This window comes from Oryzias melastigma, linkage group LG15 (assembly GCF_002922805.2).
Source record: "Oryzias melastigma strain HK-1 linkage group LG15, ASM292280v2, whole genome shotgun sequence".
NCBI classification, from domain to species: Eukaryota; Metazoa; Chordata; class Actinopteri; order Beloniformes; family Adrianichthyidae; genus Oryzias; species Oryzias melastigma.
Genome location: NC_050526.1, coordinates 17,283,940 through 17,307,570, shown reverse-complemented (window position 1 = coordinate 17,307,570; position 23,631 = coordinate 17,283,940). Strand labels below are relative to the sequence as shown.

Genomic DNA, 23,631 nt, shown 5'->3' with positions numbered 1-23,631 from the left:
GACTGTCCTTGGTAAAGATAGAGAAAAGCAACCCCATACTAAGAAACCCACATTATTATAACTTTAAAAAAAAAGTAACAACATAATACAAGATAAAACATTGTGACATTTCATTGAAGCGTCAACGGTTCATTGGCTGCAGACATTGTGACCACTTTTTTTTCAATGCACATCCTCACTGCTGTACCAACAAGGAGGAGAGCCACTCCAAGCATGAAATTAGTTCATGACAGCTGTGAAGACAAAGTCAATATGGGCTGTAGAGGATCCCCACTCTGTGAGAGCAGACAAACATTCCTGTATTACTCACTCAGCCTTTTAATGTGTGTGTGAGACAAACAAGTGGCAGACATGTAGCACACATGGAGCGTCTGATCTCACTGATACATGTGTAGCTGATAGCAGAATATGCAAATTAAAACACCCATGTTTGGGTTTATGTGATCATTCAAACGGAGCTTCTATCTCACTCCATGGGCTGTGTCTGTATGACAGCACCTTCCACTGTGTTTCTGTGTCTCTGCGACTGAGTTTGAAGGCTCACCGTCTCACAATAACCTGAGAGGGAAAACATTAAAACAAAACAAAAATAAAATTAGGGAAACTTTTATATTATTATTAGCTTGAGGAAAATAAGAAAAACTTCTCAAAGTTCAGGAAGCCCAATCCAGCAGCCTCCGCACCGTGCAGCGGCTGTCTGCCTGTCGGTGTATCGAGGGAGCGATCTCCGCTGGTCCCCGGGAGGCTGATTGGCTGCAACACCGTGGGTGTTAAAGGCAAGAGATCATTCCAGAACAGTCCCAACAGTAGCTGGGACGAGCTCTGGTAACCCCATGGCTCCAGTGGGTTAAGAAATAGATGGGAGTTCAGGACGAAAACGCTCACATTGGATGAGTATTCCACCTGCTGATCGAGGCACTGAAAACGTCACGTGTCAAAAGCCGAGTTCCTGATTTGTAGATTCGACACAGTGACCTGCCAGAATTCAGGTATTTGAACTCTGGCCGCGCCACCCAATTTGTGTTGCTGCCAGACCGCTGCGCCGCCGCTCAAATCATCGTTAACTCACGTCTGTGCCAGTGACTTAGCATTTCAACTAGCCACATCTGCCCTGCAAATTGCACTTGTTGTAAACGTAGCATTACACCCCTAGAAAATACAGAGTGTAACCCTTTGTTTAAAGTCTGTCCTGCTAGCTTACAGCATCTAACAATTCCAACCTGACATTACAGGCACAACAAAAATGGCAAACAATATTGGAGCTGTCCATCCGTACAGTTTGACATTTTTTATGCAAGCAGACGAGGAAAAGAAGACGTTTTTAACTGTAAAAAAGTGATTTTTAGGTTCAAGATTTATTTGTGGGCCATGTTTTTTATTACATTCTTAAAGTCAATTAATTTAAGTAAAACAGCCAAAGCAAGCATTGCAGCTTTTTCATCACCATTTACATCTTTTCTTCTGTCATTTTTAAGGTTGAACAAAATCTTGTGACAAATAAAACTCAACTGAACTCGAGTTTACAACTTTATAAATGGGTCAGGTAGCTCTTTAATCAAAAGTCGAGTGTAATTTTTTAAAAGAGAAATCCATAAATTATCAACAAATATGAATTCAGCAAACATCATTTGTTTCCTCAAACCAGGCAAAGAGCTGACAGCTCCATCGAGTGACTGCCTCATCTTTTCCATCAGCATAGACCTTAAAATATGCAAAGCACATGAAAGGACATTAGAGAAAATTATACCACACATAAATCACCCTGATGGTGATGAGACAGGATTCATTAAGGTAAGCATTTGACTGACAATGTATGCAGACATTGATTTAATGGAACACTCTGCTATTAATAACAGTAAAGCTACCATTGTCTCATTAGATGCAGAAAAAGCATTTAAGTGGATAAATTGGGGTCCCAGCTGACCACTCTGTGTGTATTTGTGTTTAGGGAGTCTTTTTGTGGATGGAAAGAAGTTGTCTGGAGGAGTTATTCCTAATCCTTTTTTGGTATTGTGTACCCTGCTCTGTCAATAACATCTATTTTTTTTTTTTTGTTCATGCTCAGACTCTTGGTGTTGTCATTTATTTTTCTGATTTTGACATGTCCTCCAGACTTGTTCTAGGATCAAAGTAAGGACAATTGCACCAAGTGTAGTAAGTGTGGTCTTCATCAGATGCCCGGGTTTTCTTTTTTGGCTCCAAATTGGTCCTAAATCTTTAAACAAGTCCAAATGATGGATGTTTGAGCCGTTTGTTTATCTTCTGTCGCTGTTTTTTGGGTTATACTGAGACTTTTGCTTCACTCACATTCGGAAAAACAGATTAAAAAAACAGCTTGCCAAGAATGCTTAGTATGTACGCACTGCAATGTACCCAAGTATCTCAAGAAGTACCTTTGCCCCTAGTTGGAACTTCCAGATATAGAGCTTTCCAAAGTCTGATCGGAATGGTACATGGGAAGTTGGCCAATAGAACTGGATGTCTGCGGAGCCCCAAACCATGAACAGGATGTCCCGATCAAGTCTACAACACATTTCAGAACATCACCTTTGCTGTTGGAAGAATAATTAATTTGAATCAATTGCTGTGATCACTCCAAATAACAGCCATGAGGCAGAGTTAGAGCAGCAACCACTACAACAAGGAGTCAACAGTCTAGCATTCATATGGTAAAAAAACCCCCAAAAACCTTCCAATGCAAGATAAACGATATACTTTATCTTGTATATCTTGAAAATCTATTAAGCTTACTTTAAAAAGGTGTAATTAACTCTGTCTGTCCGTCAATCTCAATCTTTTGGCTTTCCTACCCTCAAAATTTTCTAGCAATTATTTAAGGTACGATTTGAAGTTTATAGTGTGGGAGTAACGTAACACTGAGACTATTATACTAATGAATAATATCACAAAATGACAGGATTTCTGTTCCTCAGGGTAGCTGGACTTTAAAGGTTTAAAGTTGCCCTGAAAATTCTGTGATAACATGACCCGGATAAATGAGAATCCTCACTGACGCATCTTAAAAGGAATCCGAGCCTCGTGGGAAGAATGGCTTAAGTACTATCATTTAAAGCCCCCTTCAACACTTTTATTTCTTAGCTCCCGTTTTCCTCTCAGTGACAGTGTAGGTGATTGGAAAACGCCAAGTCCAACAGGGATGTGTGCCAGTCTGTCTGAGTGGCCAAGACATCTTCTTCTTCTCCTCTTCATCCCTCAGAGGAAGACCCACTCCAGGCTTCATCCGCCTGCAAACATTTTAATTAACACTTATTAATTTTGTATCAAATGTTGAATTTTTTAAACATTTGGCAGCTAGTAATCTGGAGTGTTGAGTGTACTAATAATGATGGTTTAATCCAGTCACCCAAGAGAAGAGTTTAGTCACTTTCTTTGAAATGTTCATTCCACACAGCTAAGAAGAACACCTGTTGCACTGCCATAACCAGGAATCCTGATCTTGACTTTTAGACTTTTGTAAATGTCAAACTTTACATAAAACATAAAAAAGAAATGATGATTCACCCTGAAATATAAAGTATTAGTCAAAGAAGCTGCACTGGAAAAACGTGTGACAGAGAAGCTGCAATATTCCAGACTCAACCTCATTTTACATGTTTACTGCCATTCCATTATAAATTCAACAAGCAGCATCAAATAGGACAGAGATAAATCAGTGTGTTTCCTAGATCTACAAAAGATCTGGATCCACAGGACGCACAAACACCCCCCATGGGCATGTCTTTTCATTTCAACTTTTCTTTTTGGTAACGAATGCAATCTTCCTGCTGTCAATATACTGTAAACACAGTATGACCCGAATGTCTCACTTCCAAACTACTGCAGTCACTTTGCACTCAGTTTATCTGCTTCGAGATGTACAGAACAGAAGCCCGGATGTGCTGTGCTCCAAATGTTCTGTGCAAAGACAGTTTGAAAAGGTGTTTACTTTAAAAAAAACACAATTTTAACTTTAAAGTTTTAGAAAAGATTCTGAATGCAAACTGGGCGTATTAACATTACTGCACACCATCGTGTACTGCCCCCCTGTGGGCCAACTACAGGGCGTCTAGCATGAGGAGGCTGCAGGTTGCCTATAAAGATGTCCTATAAAATGTTATTAAAACAACCACAGTGGTGCAGCGTAAACCGTTTGTTTGTTGGTGAAAGAGTTAATCCTTTGTTGAGACATGTTGTCTATGGTTTTATTTATCGTCTAAATGCTTCAAATAACAAAATGATTTAACTCTCTTCAATGTAAGGGTCAGCACTTTTAGATACCAGTTCCCAATTTGGATCTTTTGGTGGGATCGGTTCTTTTAAACCTTGAAATTGTTTAAGTCTGCAACCATTTTAGTTATTAGGTTTATGATATTTGGTAATTTTATGTCTTGTTTTTATTGGTCTTTATACTTTTCTTGTCATGAATGTTTTTATTTTTATAACCTTTGTTTGTTTTGTGTTTCTTGTGGCACTTGGATCTAGAGTCTGTAATAGTAAAGATATGAACTATGCAATTCATGACATCATCCTTGTCCGTCTTCACTGATTCCGACACTTCCGTACCTTCTGAAGAGGGAAACATTTCTGCAAGGAAACACTTCAAACATTTGTCTGGAATCTCATGGGGGACACTTTTTATTTTTTTGAGATTTAACTGTACAAAAAATAGGAGACCTTTATAGAACTGGGTCCTCAAGATAAGTCAACAGGAAAAGAGTCAATCTAAAGAATTAACCAAACTTTGACCCAACCAACGGAAACGCCTAATGCTACGTTCACACCGAACATGTGTCACGTTCAAGAACATGCTGAACACTGGTTCTTGAATGTGCTCTAGCGTTTAACCTGGACTGTTGCTACCAGATACCAGCGCATGTACCTACAGTTGGAAGAGGCTTGGTGCCAAACGCTGCAAATCTCACAAATCTTGGTCCAGACTTTTTCTTTGACAGCAGTATTCCGATATATGAGAGGCTTGTTGACATATACCAAATCTGAGTCCTTGATTGGTCAAAGTTCTACTAACTTTCATTGAGCATGTAATGGTTTTGTAGTTTGTACATAGAGCCCAAAAACGCTTGTAGAAACTTGCGGAGCAATGTGGTAACACAAGAGATTCCAACGCAGAAGCCTGAAACACGCATATATGTGCATTTAAGTAAACTTTTCATTGGAATTGGTAACTTGTTTGCACATTTTCAAGACCGATGTAAACCTAGCATTACAAAAAGACACACTGGGAAACATATATGATGTCTTGTCAAATCATAGGACCGACATGGAGGAAGCTCACACCACAAACAAACCATAAACTTAAGATTTGCTTTCAGTGGAAACAAACAAAAAAAATCTCGTATCTCAGTCTTTTAAGTAGGTTTAAATGAAGAAAAACCTCTGTGCGATGTGCCACAAACATTTCATTATTCATTCTTCTGAGGCATAATGCTGGCAGCTGGAACCAGATCTGACTTTTGTTCTCAGTGGATCCTCCTCTCACCTTTCTCTCTTTCAAGCCCACTCATCGTTGTGGTGCCAAACACAGCTGAGCATCCTCAGCACACCTGTTAGCCTGCCTGCAATTTACCTTTAGCCATAAACGGTTACATGTGTAATAGCACGCATACTTGACAGAGGATGCTTTAACATCTTGCACATTATGAGTAGAATAGTACTCTCAATCATATTTGACATTTGTAATGAAAGTTATTCAAGCTCGAATCTAACCAATTAGGATCCTCAATAAATGTAGGTCTGTGGTCTCATGTTGAACATTGAAAACATTGATAGATGCTACCTAACCCGAGGGGTGTGGCCTTCCAACAAGCTCAGTGAGAGTGGTTGCCATAGAAACAAAGACTCATATCGACTAGGACCAATCACTGCTTACTGACATCGTCTGGCTCCAACATGGTGTCATCTGTATTGTGAAAAAAGGACGACTGAATGAAGTTCATTTTGTTGGAGCTCAAATCAAGCCACTTTTTATAGGTGACATCACCCCTACTCGGTCCAGATCTCAGATACAGTCAATTACCAGTTTAGAAATAGAATCTACAGCAATCACAGATTATCAGATAACAATAATCTCAGCTATTAGCTTCATCCCAGATCCATAAAACACTGCTTTTGATATTTTCAAAAGTCATTTATGCATCTGTCAATCATTCCTATTCCAGCTCATTTATACACGTCAGCTGTGATTTCATCTGTTCAACTGTTGTGTTTTTAAAACAGTTTTTAAGATGGCAAACCAGACAAAACCATCCGTGCAACATGAACACCAATCCTTCCCAACATATGATTGATTGGCAGCAATTTCTGCTAACAAATAAAGATGTCAAACTACTTGAAAAACAGGAAAGTATCACAGCTAATCCAAGAATTTAGAGGCAACAAAACAATGGCAGAGCAAAAGAGCCTCAAAGAAGTATTTATTAATTGGAGGAAGGAAACAAAGAGAGAACTCCAGAGACCACGAAGAGATGCAGATCAAGTTCAAAGCAACATGAAACAACAAAAGAAGAAGGACCTCCAAGGAGATATTGAAGAGCTGAAGGATGCATATGCTGTAAATGAGTTTAAAAAAAATCCAAAGGGCTCTTGGAGGAAAGAGAGAAAAATAATCTCCAGAAGCAGCTGGATGCTCTTCACCTGCAGATGTTATCTGTGCAGGAGGCAACAACAAAAGAGGTCGAAGACATTAAGTTTTCTTTCAAGAACTTTTCTCTGTAAGTATCAGACTGAAGTTTCAGCAACTAAAACAAAAACCAGGAACCTTAATACTTGTTTTTATTTTTAAAAATTGTGTTTTTTAACAAGTTCTTGTCGCTTTTTTTTCCTCACGGAGGACATCTATTAAAAAAATAAGCTTGTATTTGCATTTTAACATTTCTTTATTCTAAAAAAGGGATTTAAAATCACTGATTGATCTGACAGACCTCACAGAAAAGGGGAAAACTGTCCAGAGTTTAGGAGTGGTAACTGAAAAGCTTGAGTCTCCTCTGGTCACAAGTCGAGTCCTGGGAACCGTTAAAAGCATCTGATCTTCAGAAGGACTCGACGTGGACGATAAAAATGTAAAAGTTCTGAAAAATACTGAGGAGCCAGATCATTTAAACATCTAAAAACCACAAGTAGAATCTTACCTTATTGTGAAGCGAGCGCAGTAGAGGAGTGATGTGGTCACACCGTCTGCTCCCTGATAACGGTGGATTTTGGATCAGCAGGAGACGGTGGATGTAGAAGACATACTAGATGGTTCAAAGTCTCCCAGCTCCATTTCGTTCTGATCCATCCACTTATTGGCGACTAAATCCATGAACGTCTTTGTTTTCCTCGTCTGAGCTGGGATCTGGATCAAACTGTCCGACTGGAGAGCTCCAATACTTTCCATTTTTGTTGTAAAGTTCAGCTATAGATGTGTGAGGGCTGTAAGCTTGCCGTGTAACCAGACCAGAAGAGGGGGCGGGGTTACTCCACCGAAGAAGTCCGACACACAAGTCAGAAGTGAATTTCAGCCACTCTGCTGAGACTATGTTCTTAGAAAAATACAGGTTTTTTTTGTTTTTGTTTTTGGTTTTTTTTTGTGTATAAATGGCAAAGTCGTATTTAAAGATTACCAGGAGTGCTTTTAAAATAGGTCAAAAGATAATCAAAGTGAGGCTTTAAAGTCTTCTCTGCAGAAGTTTTTAACAACACTGCTAGAAGATGCAAAAGTTGACATTTTAAGAACTCTTCTCCACATAGGAATCAGATGTTTTTGCAACCAGACAACTGTTACTCAAACTTTATTTATATAGTGCCTTTCACTCAAATGAAACACAAGGCGCTTTACATAAAAGCAAGTAAAAAGCACATTAAAAAAGCAAATTCTTTAAAAATAAATACACACAAAACAAGCTATTTACTCAAAATTAACACCCCTACATCCCCTGTTTCCTCCCACTATACACCCAGTTCCCCAGTTAACAACCAAAGTGAATAAAGACCGAAGAGCTGCAGTTCTAAATAAACAGTCTGGCTTGGTACTGGCGTTGAGCCCCGAATTGACCCCCATATAGTGGCCCAAAAAGGATGCAACTTAAAATAAGGCCCCATCTAACCCCAGTCTCAAAACCAAACAAAACTTAAAGCAAGTTAAGAGATTTTATTTAAAAGCTTGACCATTTACTTCAGAGTAGAGCAAACCCAAAATAACAACCCCAAAACAGGCCTACCTAACAAAAACCCAAGTCTCTAGCTAGACAAAATACAAAAAAGATATTATTTAACAAAACAAGAGAAAAACATGGTTAAAAATAAATAGGAGTCCACTCCTAAAACTCTACGCTGCTTATAGCCGGTTTTGGGAGAGGTGGAAGATGTCCAATGATTCTCTTCTTGGTCTTCTTTCTGATTCTTTTTATAGCAAGTGTGATTCCAGGTGCAATTTCCAGCAGCCAATCCACTCCTGGTGCTGGAGCACCACACCAATCGCAGCCCGGCACCTGCTCACTGAAGTTTACAAGAGAAAGAAGGAAATGTCCTGGGACACAACGCAACCTATTGAAAACTGGCAACAAATGTTTCAAAAGTAACAGAGAACCTCGGCATGCAAGATACTTCCTGGAAACAGTGAGTGAGGAGACAGTGGTTCTGATTTAAACAGAAATGAGTCTCCAAACTGAACCAGAGGATCAGAAATATCAGCTTGAAGAGAAAAATGCCATTGAGCGACTGCAAAAGGACGTTTTCTGTCCTGCAGCTGCTGCTTTTCCCTGTGGTCATCAATCTCTGAGCCACGAAGGCAACCCAGGACACCATCCCAGGAACTGAAGACCGGCTTCGCTCTAGGCTGCTCAGACAAATGTGAAAGACTACGACAGAGTCCCGCTGACGAAAATCCGTGCTTTGTGGCATTGTTAAAAACAGGTTCCGTCCCATCTTTCATTTGTGCTCATTTTCAGGTCAGTCATTGATCTGACACTTCATTCACATTCAAATTAGAAGCCTGATCTATGGCACTTTCTCTTCTACGACCATGATGAATGGCTCTTTCAGCGGAGCTTGTGTGTGGTTATTGAGAAATAAGCACCACGGACGCCTTGGGGAAATGTTTACAGCCAGCTCACTGACAACGGCTGCAAGAAGATTCATTTGGCACAAAACAAAAGACATAGGAATAATCACCCTTTCATTTTTAATTGCCAGAACCTAGATGTGTGGCACATTTACCTAGAAAGCCTGTTCCAAGGGGTGTTCATATTACATTTTTAAACCACCTTCAGACTTTTTTGTTTAGCAAAATTCCTCATGATTTCCTGTTTAGCGACACTATCAGTTGTGCTGATACGGCTGAAAATGTTTTTCAATTGTGGGGAAATTGGCCAAATAGTCTCAACAACAGTGTTCTGTGCCATTAACTGCAAGATAAATGATGACAGAGACAGAAAACTCAAATGAACTATTAAAAGTTGCTGGCTAACCGGTTTATTCGTGTTTGCATCTTAATCATAGAGCTCTTGTGTGTTTGCATCCTAAATTAGGAGTTGAATAACCTAACGACATGCGATACAATAGTATATGGACTCCCACGAGGCACAAAACTTTTTTCAATACACATAATTATTTTTTATGAAAAAAGTTGAGATTTACTGTTTGCCAATGACACTGATATTTTTTGTACAGAAAAAAATGTTGATGAGTTGCTAAATGTAGTTGACAAAAAATGGTTTGATTACAAGTTTCCTCTAAATGACCACAAAACTATTTTTTTCTTCTGTCAATGGAAAGGTTTGAAATATTAATTTATATCAAAATGATACAGAAAGTCAATAACATAGAGGAAAATAAAAGGACAGTTGGAACCTGACTCACTTTTCAGCCCAGAGTTTTAAAAAATGCAGAGAAAAAGGGGCGGGGCTGAGCAGGGGAAGTGTGGTCTTGATCTGTGACTGACAGTGAAGTTAGCTTGAGGTTGTGTAGTATCTTCAAAAAGGAGAGTGGTCCACCAAAACAGATGCCAGTTTCCCCACAGAACTTTTTGTGGAGGATTTGTCTCCTTCACCTTCTCCTGAGCCAGTCGCTAATGGTCGAGACTGAGTAGGACCCCTGTCTGAATGGTAAAATGGTGCTAGCATCATAGCATAACAAAAAAACTTGACGTATTAAGCTGACAATCCAGAGTCAAACTTTCATTACAAATCCACCACGAGGACAGGGTTTGCTGGATTCAACACCAATTACACTAGAAAGTTGTGCAAGCCAGTAGACCCATGCTAAAGCTAACACGCTAACAACCAACCGTTACAGAATCAAAGATGGGCGGGGCTTTTATCCTTGAGCTGCACAGCATGACAATTTGAAATTTCTGAAATGACGTGGGATTTACACCAAATGACCAATTACAAAATTCAACTGTAATACTTTGTTTCAACCTGTAGGGAGCAGCACACGGACGGTTTTAGACTATAATTTCAGGAATTAAAGAATTCTTTTTTACATTGTCAAAAATGTGGCAAGTCTCATTTATAGAGGTCAACAGCCCAAACAAAGTTGATTGAGAGGATTTTTCCTGGGTTAAATTAAGGTGGTGGTCGTGTCTCATTGCGACCTCAGATTTGTGTACTTTAACTTTTGCTCCCAAATGTATTACAAATGGACTATTCTAGCAAGTATACTAACAGGAATAAAGGAAAAATTAGTAATATTTAATTTCAAGTTTATTTCTTTATTTTCTTCTAAGTGATTGTTAGTAAATAACACCTCAGATCCTTGGACATTTACTGAACATGGGATTGTGTGACAAACATTAACTCATTACTACGCAGCTCCTCATTTGCACAGTGAAGCGCCTGCGGCAGAGCATTTGACTCGTCAATGTTTCATCTTATAAAACCTTTTCAGATACTCTTGGTAGTCAAAAACCTCTTGGTTAGGACCATCAATTGCAACTTGACAACAGTAATGCGACTACACTCCACCTGTCAGGCTATTCCTCGTCCCTTTTTCTTTTTGATTCTAGTTGATTCTACACTAATGTTGTCATGTTTTTATTCACTTAAAGAAGAAAAAGGATGGAGGTCATAATGGTAGAAAATCTCATGTTTCTTACATTTATTAATTAAAGTAAATCTGCTGCAGCTGGAGGACCTGATTAAACACTGGATGTGCTTTATTTTGAAAGGAACTTGAATGCACTACTGTATATATAAAATTGCAGAGAACATTTCAAATATATATTTGATAAATTAATGGATTAACAGCCACAAAAAGATACATGAAGTGTGTTTTTCTATGAGGTGAAGCTTACTGGCTCTGACCTGGTTTTGGTCCATAAGATGTTGAACCAAATGGATCTTCTACTGTTAATGGTTGCAGACCCCTGTTCTAGATCTACTGGCATTCTGCTTAAAATCAAACAAAAAGAGTTTGTATCTCGTTTACTGTTCATGTGTTCAGAGTCTTTCATATTGTGCAGAAATTTGGGGAAATGCAGGAAAAACTATCACTGAATATTTGGTTTAATTACAAAAGAAAGCTATTGGAATAGTTACTAGAAAAGGATACTGTGAACCAACAAATTCTTGACTTAGAACTACAAATTTTAAATTAAAGGACTTTGTTTATAGTCAAGTATTTATTTATAGAGTTATAAATAAGAGTTAGTCAGTATGATTTAAGAGGTCTTTATCACTTTGAACAGGTTAAAGTTAAAACTCATTTCAAGGCGAGATTAGTTTCAGTTCTTGGTGTGAAATTTTGGAATGGAGTGATAAATTAAACGTAAGTACTTTTTTGCAGTTTAAAAAAAGCCTAAAACCTAAATGTACAAATGATTACAAAATACATATGTAAAAGGATTTGATTTCGTTTTATTTTATTAGATTTTTATTACATTTTATGATTTTTTTTATTATTCATAATTATGTTAAAAAGTTGCGGTTTTAAAGTTTTAAAAATTGGCATTCTGCTAGCTTTTTGGATTATTTGGGCATTTACTAAGATTTTTTAGGTTTTTTTGGAGTTTAGCTAATATTTCAGCTACATGCTAGCTGTTCTGGTTAACTTAGGCTTTTCTTTTTAAGTTTTTTAGGATGTTTTGGAGTTAGGCTAATATTTACACGCTAGCTGTTTTGCCCAATTTTGGCTTTTTTCAGTTTTTTAGGATATTTTGAAGTTTAGCTATTTTTCAGCTAATTTCTGGTTGTTTTGGCTAACCTAAGTATTCTTTTTATGCTAACTTGGCATTTAGCAGCATCTTAGCTCGCTATCAGCTTCAGCATTTTCAGCTATCAGTACTATCATCTTCAGCAGCCAAATTCAGCTTTCAAACTAGCATTAACGCAATTAATGCTATATTTCTAATTCATAATTATGGTAAAAAGTTAAGTTTTTAAGTTTTAAAAATGTAGTTTTAGGGTGTTCAATAAATGTTTATCCTGTCTGGGCCGCGACCTAAGGTGTATTTTGGATTTTGGTCTCCTGTGTGATTGACACCCCTGTTGTAGGTAAATGGCGTATGGTAAATGGCGTATGGTAAATGGCGTACTTGTATAGCGTTTTCCACCCTCCTTCAAGGGCCCAAAGCGCTGCCCAGTCACAGACCCATTCACCCATTCACGCACACATAGGCTCCGCTGCCGAACACTGGCACAAACCTCCCACCAGAGGAAATTCAGGGTTCAGTGTCTTGCCCAAGGACACTTCGACACATGGGCAGGCAAGGCGGGAGTCGAGCCCGCTCACTTCTGATCAGGAGTCGACCGCCCTACCGCTGCACCACGGCCGCCGAGGTGCAGGATGTTAAATAATAGGCATCTAATAGGCTTCAGTCTATTCCCTTTTTTGTTGGTTGTTTGTTGATTTATATATATATATATATATATATATATATAAAACACTAATGGCAAACTAAACCAATGATGATTTAGTTCTTCCATATGTAATATTGCAAACAAAGTTCCATTCCGGTGACATTAAAGCTTCACTGGACTAACGTATCAGTTCCTAAACTTTCTGACGCCACAGGTGGATTTCATGTAAGTATGAAACAAGCGAGAAAAGGTTACCACCCACTGTTGACATTCATTAGATGAGGCGGATTGCTGGAGTTCCCTTTTTCCGCTCTCCACTTGGCACCATGTGTGTGGGCTGGGTGTTATAAGACTTGTGTCACAGTTTTTCTCCGGCCTCTGCCTCCTGAGGTAATTAGTGGCATCTGTTTCACCTGTACTTAGGCTTTTATCTGCAGACTCAAACGAGCCGATTCTGGCAGAATTTCTCTGGTTTGCTTTCATGACTATTGTGTGTGCCTTTCTATTTTTGAAAAGATGATTCAGTTTTCAAGTTTAAGTTATACTTATGTAGTTCTTTTCTACCTTCATTAAGTTTTTCACAGTCACACCAATGAGAACTCTGCTGCCATTTCAGTCACCAATCAGACCACCAGGAGCAACGTGCGGTTCTAGTGTCATGTCCAAGGACACTTTGACAAATGGCATGAATCAAACCTGCAACCTTCCGATCAGATTCAGCCGCTCCACCGCTCTATAGCCGCCCTTTAAAAGACCCACTCAGATGAAAATGGTGTTCTTGAGGCATTTATCTCATAATGGAGGAGATACGTTTGCATTTCGGAATATTTCTTTATTCAAATTGGTGTGAATCTGGAGCAGATACAAAAATGTAATTGGAAAAAAGTCTGTAGTTTTGACATCAAAGCTGCTGTGCCAAACCACAAGCTTCCGTATTCAGATGCATCCACTAACACCACAAACAGATCCATGAATGTCTTTGTTTTCCTCGTCCGAGCTGGAGTCTGGCTCAAAACTGTCTAGCTTCGTAGCTTTGATGTATTTTTGTTGCACCGCTAATGTTAGGTTGTGGTTGGGACCCGCCCACAACTCAGAGGCAAATTTTGAATGAACTACTGCCATCATAAAGAAATTATGTCCAAGAATAAGATGCATATTTTTTTCTTTTGGCTCAAATCGGTAAAATCCAAATAACTGGGAACGCTTTTGGAATAGATAGAACGATGAGTGGATCAGATCTTTAAGGTTATTGTTATGAATATCAGGGTAGAGTGCACCATAGGTCAACATGTCTGACCCCTTCAGGAAATACATTTTTTTAAAAGTGATGTCAGACAATATCAGACCAGTGTATACTAATCTAGCCTTAAATCCCTCAGTGAAGTGGATAGACCTTGTACATCAGCGAATTAATCTCGTGTGCTAATGAGTTTTAGTGACTGGCTCCACATTCCATTTGATGCAAACAAGCGGCTGTTGCCCTCAGGGTCGAAGAACCTTCAAAAGAATTGAGACATTCTGAAAACTGCTTTACAAAGAACATTCATATTTTGCCACTATGACCTCACAGCCTGAAACCTTTATGGATGTTAAACATACAAGCAGAATACAGTAAGAATGGCAAATTATAATCAACCAAATGCAAATTACAAATTTATTACAGACTATTTACAATAGTCAGTATTTTTTTTTTCTTTCATGGTGTTGGTTAAGATTAGAACTGGGTGAAACTGCAAGTAACGTCTTGCAAAAAAAAACACATTTGTCTTTAAATGTTTTATTTTGCTAAAATTAACATGTATATTTGTTGTGATCAACACATTCTCATCTCCAAGTCGTCACATATTGATGTGTGGTTAAGGACCCTTCTGCATCAAAAACTGACATTTTGGGTGTCCCCAAATAATTTTTTGACATGCTGGCTGTTCCCATTAAATCCCCAACGTCCAGGCCAGTACCAGTACCGGGAGGTGGAGCGCGGCAATACCCTCACCCAGTACCGGTATCCTAACCCGGCACCGTTCATGTCTGGTACTGGTGTGGTGCCAAGTTAAGTCCTCCTGCCAGAATGTGTATCCCTGCTCTCAGGCATTGTAGATTTGTTTTGTAACACTTATATTTTGTCCCAAAAAGAGTAAAAGAAGATGGTTGATCATGATATACTTTATGGCGGAGCTTTTGGGAGTTTAGGTATCTGGTTTTGGGTACCGGACCCCTCCTGAGGACTGCATCCAGTACCGCATCCAGAGAGTTGCTGACCCTTGATTTACGAAAAGTCAGCAAACAAAGAGTTTGGAACACTCAAAACTTAGAATAGTGATGTGAAGGAGTCCTTAACCAAACATCAACATGTGACGACTGGGGATGAGAATGTGTTGGACTGATCGACACTAGATCTATTCGGGTTAAATATATATTTATAGAACAAAATACGTTTGGCACAATAAAACATGGCTGACGTGAAATAAAGCCACTAATGATGAATAAGTTTGATATCTAATGGGCGCATATACCATACCCCTTCAGTTTATGGAGTTCACACTGGACCTTCACTAGTTCATGAAGCTCCAGTTCAGACAGGCTTGGTGCAAAATGTCGAAACGGTGCAAATCTCACTAATCTTGCTCCAGGCTTTTTTCTTTAACAGCTCTATTCTGATATATAAAAGACTTGGTGTAGAACTCGGGCCGGGAACAAACTACAATTGTTGATTTCTTGTACAATCAGTTTTCAAATGGTCGTCACTTCTGTGAATTAAAAGGAACGCCATCTTTACATTACTAAGAATGTTTTCCTTTTAATGAGTGCTGCACATTTTGTATGTAGAACCCAAAAACAGAAAAAAACGTGCAAAGTGACGCATGAACATGCAAGTTTTGTACCCTACATCTCAAATGTTTTCATAGATTTTCCATTAGACATGGTTGCTTGAACTCGCATTGCAGAGGGTGGTATGAACGTAGCATAAGAGATCTGGAATGCATGTCTAGTCTTTTAAATTATGTCAAACAGTTGAACTACATATGTAAAGGGTTACTTATGAAAACTGACATAAATAGAAATAAAAACACAAATAAATGCTAACCTTTAAATGTTATAATAAACTGTAAAAGGTGCAAACCGAGATCAGTTAGCCTGAGCAAATGGTGACTACAGGCTAAAACCAAATCAAAGACATATCATTGTTTAGCCAAGAGCAACAAGCGCTTGGAGGCATTTGCTTGATGCGATGGGGCAATTATCTGATGAAAGACGTGACTTAACAGCAGGAAACAAACACGAACATCAGAATAAACCAGGTATACACTAGAAATAAAGGAAAGACAAAAGAAGTCCATCAAAGAGAAGGAAAAAGCAAAAACTAGAGTTTGGTTTCGTAAACTGCCCAATATGTTTCTTTTTTATCGCAAACTTGCACCAAAGTTCTAGTAAAAAAAACGTCTTCATCAGTATTTTATTTCTGAATTTCCACCTGACTCAGAGCACTTTTTGTGTCAACATTTGAAGAGACAAAGATATAGCAAAGATGTCCATGTTGTTGAGCAGACTCAAGGTCAGACAAAAGCTCATGAAATATAAAGCGATGTTTCAATACCGGCTTTCAAGGCCACTCGTGGGGGTTTACCTAGCAACCAAACCGCCACTCAAACGAGTAATCCTCGCCTCCTGGCTATCAGGCTTCTGGCCAAAAACTTTTGCTTGCCCTTTCTCCTTCACCCATCCATTTGCTAGCTTTCTATGCTTTCTGTGAATAATGGAGAGTGACATTTAAATACTCCCCATCCATCTTGGCTCCTGCTTTTTCTCTAAAAGACTTTTCCGCAGACATTGTTTCAGCTGTCTGCAGTTCTAGTTTCCATTAACTACTTTACATACTTTTGCACCAAAACTTCTAATGTTAAAATATGCAAATGAGTCACCCAGTGTCTTTAAGACACTATCAACATGTTTGTTTCATTATACAAGGACCTAGGAGGAATATGTATGACTAATATGCCTTTAGTCTGCACACCCTTTTGATGTCGCATATTCTTATCTTTAATAGTACTGTAGGACTAATTAAACAAATAACTCAACGGTCTACCTAATTGTTTGGGTTAATTCAAAATGTTGTTGTGTATTTCCCCTCTCCATGCTGGAAAGCCATCAGCAGAAGATCAGCGTAATTGCTATGCAGAGCAGAGCTCTCGTGTGCCGCATTGAGACAATTTGCATATTGGAACAACTAGATTTCCCTCTGGCATGATTAGATGTTAAGCTGTATCTGTGATACCACTCCAAAGAGAAAAGAAACATTAGTCCAATGCAGGTGGTGACACTTGCAAAATAAGCCTGTCTATAGCTCCTCGTTTGGAGCTGAATCAAAGCACTTTTTAGGTCAAACAATAATTCAGCAGCCTGTCAGCGTTTCTGCGTATTTAAAACATTTTACTGTCATAAACTCAAATATGTGTAAAAACAAAACAAAAAAATATTGGTCATTTTTATCTTCACTTAGTCCCAATCGCACCAATTGTCACAAATTCAGAGAATTCCAACACTCTTTTCCTGACATTGCAATGTTCTCCAATCACCTCAACTTTGCTGCAAATTTGTCCAAAAGTTCTCATTTCAAACAAATTCTGTCATGTTGCACTCATCTGCAAAACCTCGTTTATGCAGAAAAAAAGCAGGTAGACCAGGTCTTTATTTATTTAAAAAGTTTTACAATTGATTACATGGTAATCACTTCTCCATGTTTGGTTCAGGAGAACTTTCAGTCTTTTTTGACTAATTTAAAAGTTTATATTATAGTCAGAGTGTAGTAAAGTTGAAAGTTATAATGGCATTCTGCTAGCTTTTTCAACTGGTTTTGAATTTATTTGGGTTTTTAAGCTAATTTAGAAGCTTAGGTGCTATTTCAGCTACATGCAAACTAATTTGGCTAATTCAGGATTTTTCCATTTTTTAGGCTAATTAAGAGTTTAGCTAATATTTCAGCTGCTTGCTAGCTGTTTTGGTTAACTTGTGCTTTTTCTGTTTTATAGGCAAATTTGGCACTTAACTCATATTTTAGCTGGCTATCATCTTCAGCGTTTTTAACTATCAATTTTAGCATCTCCAGCTGCCAAATTCAGCTTACAGCATTCACACTAGCATTATCACACGTAATGCTATATATATAGTTTTCCGTTAGTTTAAAGCTAATGATGGTTAAGGTGTGTGCTTTACATTCAAACCAAAGTACAAAATGTACAATTTATGCAAATATAATATCAAAAAGGATTCTATTAACAGGCATGGATACAAGCGTGTATTCCAACGAGTCCTTCAAACAGTACCGGCTGTTTTGAAATTATATCTCTGTTGAATAACAAGTTCAGTTTTTCATTTTTTCCAGCATGTTCTCTCAGGCATGTGTGGGTATTCTCCAGGTAGTTCAGCCTCCTCCAGCACTCTAAGATCATGCTCCACAGGTTAACTGGTGACTCTAAGTTGTCCGGTCAGTGTGAAAGTGAGTGTGAGTGTCTGCTGATGAACTAGCAAACCATCCACGATGTACCCCGCTTTTGCTCAAAAAACTTGGGATAGGCCCCAGCAACTCCATGCATGAATGGCCAGAAACAAGCAGGTTTAGAAACAGATGAACGGGTGGACTTCTTGAAATATTTATGATTGTTTTCTTTTTTTTAAGATATAATTTTAATGTAAATCATAAACTCTGAAAAACTTTGTGTGCCATCTTTTTTTGCACACCTAAAATTGAACTTTTCCACATGAATATATCTTAATGGTTTATGTGTTAATGTAAATGAACATGTAGTTATAAAACAGTTGTTCAATTTTACATTTTGCACCAACATGAAAATGAATATTTTTTCCCTTTTAAAAAAAATCACTTTTATTTGGGAATTTCATCAATAATTTTAATAGCTTTTTAGGTTATATAAATTTACACTTCTATAATCTGGGACAACTATTTTAAAATGTGTACATCCCACATTGTCTTGTTAAAATTATGACGATAAGAGTTCAACTTTTATCATAACTTTTTAATGAAAAAATAGTAACTTTCGTCTTTTTGTGCTGCAACAATCATTTAAAAAAATCCTGCAAGATTCTAGAAGTTTAAGATCTTAGGACAAAACATCTGCTGATTTCAGAAAAAGGGTGGATTCTATGATGGTTCAGTGATGAAGAAATGGCAGTCAATCAAAAGACTGCAGACTGACTGAATGTTCTTTATGTCAAACATTAAATGTTACTGCAGCATGAAATGAGAAAAAAAGAAGAGAAAGTTGCCATCAATTTTCCATGACATACCTTTACTGTGTTTCACTGAAGATGTACAACGCTGCAGTAATGAATTCCTCGCAGCACAAACAGCAGTTAACAGGGCAGCTTGCCTTTCAAAAGGCGAAGAATCAGGGTCAGGGTGTGCAAGGAGAGCGCCGCTTCATGACTCACACCGACTGATGCTCGCAGATATGGAAATGTTCTGTTGTTCCAAATGGTGACGGATGCAAGTGAAGTTGAGAAATTTGACATTAACTTTTGCAGATGGAGTGCAAAAAAGAAGAAAAATAATGTTTTTTTTTTATTTAGTTTTGCATATGGTTCCCATTTGAGAAACACAAAACAGAATCCCATAAAGGCAGAACATCTGTTGTTGTTATGTCTTTATCTCTGAGTAATGTAGATGTATGTTCATCATATAGCAGCAATGGAAGCTCCACCAGTCTAATTTAGGAGCACAAACTTCATTTCAGGAGTAAGGAGTCTGTCAGTGTCTTCGTTTGTGTAACTAATATCCTGCATTGTGTGGTAGATTTACTAGTTTCCGCTATGCTTTTTTTTTTTTTTTGATGAGGAAAACATTGTTTTGCATGCAACTTTTTTCTCACATTTTACATTAAGTATACTAAAGCATGTCTTATAGTTCTTTCGGAAGCACAGAGAAAACTGTTGCTTTTTGTCATAGCACATTAAAAAAAGTTTCAAGCTTTTGTAATGGTCTATCTATTCTCTGGAAGTCACTCCATTTGAGACTCAGTGGAAGTAATAGCCTCCAAAATATCACAGCTCTTGAGAAGATCTGCATGGTAGAATGGGCCACTATAGTGTGTGCAAACATGGCAAAAACAAATTTTCCGGAGTATAAGTCAGAGTTTTTTCAGCTTGGCCAGGGGTGCGACTTATACTCCTACTTATTTATTTGTTCTTTGTTTTTTTAGACATAAATAGGCTCATATATTTGTTATTTTCCCAATAAGCCCCGGTTGTCTTTTAGTGGTTGTTTGCTCTAACAACCACTAGAGGACTTTTCTCCCAAAAGTGCGACTTATAGTCCGGAAAATATGCTACATGAAAATTGGTCAATAAAGGTTCGACCTTTGATTAGAAAACGGCAGGTTTGGTTCCCGCCCGTGTGCCAAAGTGTCCTTAAGCAAGTCGCTGACCTCCACGTTGCTCATTGTGGTTATAAGTTGGAGCCAGCGTTCGGCGTCTGCATTTCCATTATACATGTGAGCAAAACTTGATCAAAATCCTAGAAATGTAAAAAAAAAAAAATAAAAAATTACACTCGCAATTATACTGTTTTCACTAAATTATAATTATGATAATAAACACATTCCAAATCATGTGATAAGTCATTCAAAAACTTTAATTTACAGCAGAAACATTCAGATTTCTGCCACAGTACTAGCACTCATCATCATCTATCAAAGGAGACGTCGGCGTGGAGCGGTAGCTTTGTGGGAGCGGCTACAGATGAAGACATTTGTGGTCATTTTACAGAGCAGCTGTGGATCCAACATTTCTGCATGACACGCTCAACTTCTGATGAGTTGATGCTGTGGGAAGTTTTGTGGCACCTGTTAAGAGTGGTATCCGGTTGTTGGTCATGTGACTCGTTTACTTGAAAAGTTTTACAAAAAATGTCGATACCCCTCAAAAACCACCTTCTCCAAGCGTAAAAACTTCTTTTTTTCTAGACCTGTGAACGTTAACGTGTTAACGGATGTGATTAATCGAAAATAATTTGCACCTTAATTATTTAATAACACAAATTCATTACACTTAACAAGGAACAGTCCTTTGCTTTAGTAAAACATTCCAATTAATTCTGATTAATGACAATCCAAAAGTGTAATTAATCTGATTCATTTTTTAATTGATCGGTAGCATTTATTACAAATAAATGTTCCAAATGTACAATTCTGAGTGTTATTTCATATTGTGATCATTTGCAGATAAATGGTTGGTAAATACTGTTGGCAAAAAAAAAGAACAAAAAGAAAAATCAAGATGGATTTTTTTCTAGGTTTGCGATTAATAAGTTACATTTTTTAATCGATTCCCGGACCTATTTTTTTTCCATAATTCAATTAATTTTTTTTTTTTAAATTGCATTTATGGAAGGTAATAAAGCGCAATTTAAGCGCAATTTAAGTATACGCGAGTTAACTTTCGTTTTTGACAAAATATTTATTTTCTGTACTATGATACAAATACTTTGCTTAACAGTTATACAATGTGATTACTTTTGTATTTATTCATTTTTTCCCCTTTCTTTCTCCATTAAATAGTGCATACAATGACCAGTAGAAATCACTTTAAATTTAAAAAATCCTGCAGAGTCTAGGACTGATTTTGTCATTCTGCAGCCATCACATTTTTTTCAGTTTCCAAGTTTATCTTTTATGGGTAAAAAAGAGAGAACCTAACAAAAAAAACTATCCTTAAAGTTTTTAAAAACACAACGTTTTAACATTTTTAATAGTGTTTATGTTTAAAAAAACTAGAAAACTACATGAGTGTAAATAGGCAGCACTTGTGTGTTTAATATCTGAAAGTGTGATTTGTGCATCACGATCAAATGTGATTTAATGTCCTTCTTTCACATCAAGGCCCAGGGTCAGAGGTCAGGGTTGTGTGTCACATTATCGGGTACCTGGTAAAATAACTATTTTCAGTGAGCAGTTTGCTGGAGAAAATTATTTAGCTTTTTCGTTTTCATTATCACTCCATGAGGCAAAATAAGGTAATTCCCTCTGCCACCTTCGTTCTCTGCTGCTAAAGATCCACAGCTCAGTAGTTTAGGAGCTCAGGAATAAGTTGAAGAGTTTTTCTCATTTATCCGAATGATTTTGGAGATGAAAAAAGTCGTGACAGCGCGCTAAGGCTGGATAACATCATGAATTAATGAGTATTCCGCAGATTCCCTCAGCTTATGCTAATGTGGAATGTTTTGACAGCCAAACACAGGTTTCCATGTTTTGACTTTTGTTCTTAATAAACTTGCCAAGAGGCTAAAGACGATTTTTTCATCCTTCATGTCTAGTGAAACTCAACGCCCAGAATCTGAAATATAATGTGTTTTTTAATATTTATTTTCCAATAAACATTTTTATTTAAGTTTTTTGTCATAGTTGGATCCCAGTAATCTGAAAGGGTGATTATGTGCCCTTTCTACTGAAATGAAATTTTAAATTAAAACATAACAAAAAAGGCAGTTCCAAGACAGAGAAATGAATCAGACAAAAAAAGAACCACGAACAATAAAGATAAAAAAAAATCAGTATCCTGAAACAATATCTAGAGGAATCTCAAACTTCAATATGTTGACACTGGAGGAATTAAAAGTATTTAAAATAAAGTGAAAATGAATAATTTTTTTACGTGGCAAAAAATCTGCCGTTATTTGACGGAGGTCATTGTTGGTAAAACATTTTTACGCTTATGAGTTCTGGTCTAACTACGCAGCTAAGCTAGTGGTGATCAGCCGCTAACTTCGGCGCTCAACTACAGGTGAACAGCTGTTAACCTTTCCACTCAGTTAGCCATGATCCACCCACAACTTTGCTGCTACTTTACTTTACACTATCTTTGCCAATCAGCTAGTTGTGTTCAACTGGAAACTTTGTCGCTGTCAGGAATCCATCATCCAGTTCCATCTCTAACCACCAGAGGGACCCCTCACCTGAGTTCTAACCAGCCATTTCCTGACCTGTCTCCGTCCTGCAATCACCTCATTATGGTTCTCATCATGCTCATTATCTCTGTGTATTTGGTCACCTCCTGGACTCGGCTCATTGCGAAGTATTGTATTTGCCTTTGATACAACTCTTTTCCATTTGCCTTCTTGTGTTTTGACCTCTGCCTGTCTCTTGACTCCCTGCCTCGATCTTTGTCTGACCTGTTGCCTGAATATTGGATCTCGCCTTGCTTTTGCCCTTGTCGGATATTCTGCCATTAAAAGCTGCTGCATATGGATCTCAACGCCTCAGCCTCCTCGTTACAGAATACTTCGTCTGACCCGGATCCAGCAACAGGAGTTATTACACCAGCCAACCCTTCAGGTTTCGCAGCTCTGCTTCTAGAACACGGCAGACAATTCCACCGTTTGACGGCCGCCACTGACGTCATCATGGAATGGCTTTCAGGTAGTCCGGTGACACCCTTGACTCCGCTGGCTCCAGCTCCACCCATGTCAACCTCGCCTGACATCTCAGCGGCCTCCTCCGCCGCAGGAGGTCCACGTCTCTCATTACCAGACAAGTTTGCGGGAAAATCTCCATCAACAAGCTCAGGCATAGCCCACAGAAGAGTCTAAAGTTTCTTTTTTGTGCTCCTTACTCACCGGAGAAGCTTTGGAGTGGTTAGCCGCGCTGTGGACCGCTGGGTCTTTGCCGCTCCTCTCCTACGCAGACTTCACTCGCTTGCTGCGCTCTGTTTTCAGGCATGCTAGCGACGGCAAAGACCCAGGTGAACATCTTATGGACATCCAGCAGGTAAGGAGATGGAAGCTGCTTATTCCGAGGTTCCGGACCCTTGCTGCTCAAACTGACTGATC

General features: G+C 38.3%; 1 long non-coding RNA gene across 2 annotated transcripts in view; it reads right to left on the bottom strand.

The window, feature by feature from the left end:
* Positions 1 to 1,336: 1,336 nt before the first annotated feature.
* The window catches only part of LOC112161521, a 38,332-nt gene continuing 16,037 nt past the window's right edge, over positions 1,337 to 23,631 (bottom strand). Inside the window, exons 3-4 of one of the 2 annotated variants that reach the window (XR_002921903.2) lie at positions 2,394 to 3,245; positions 1,337 to 1,701 (exon numbers count right to left, since the gene is read on the bottom strand). This is a non-coding gene — a long non-coding RNA (uncharacterized LOC112161521). Of the gene's footprint in view, positions 1,702 to 2,040; positions 3,246 to 23,631 lie in introns of those variants that run through there. The other variant, XR_002921902.2, reaches the window with a different exon arrangement.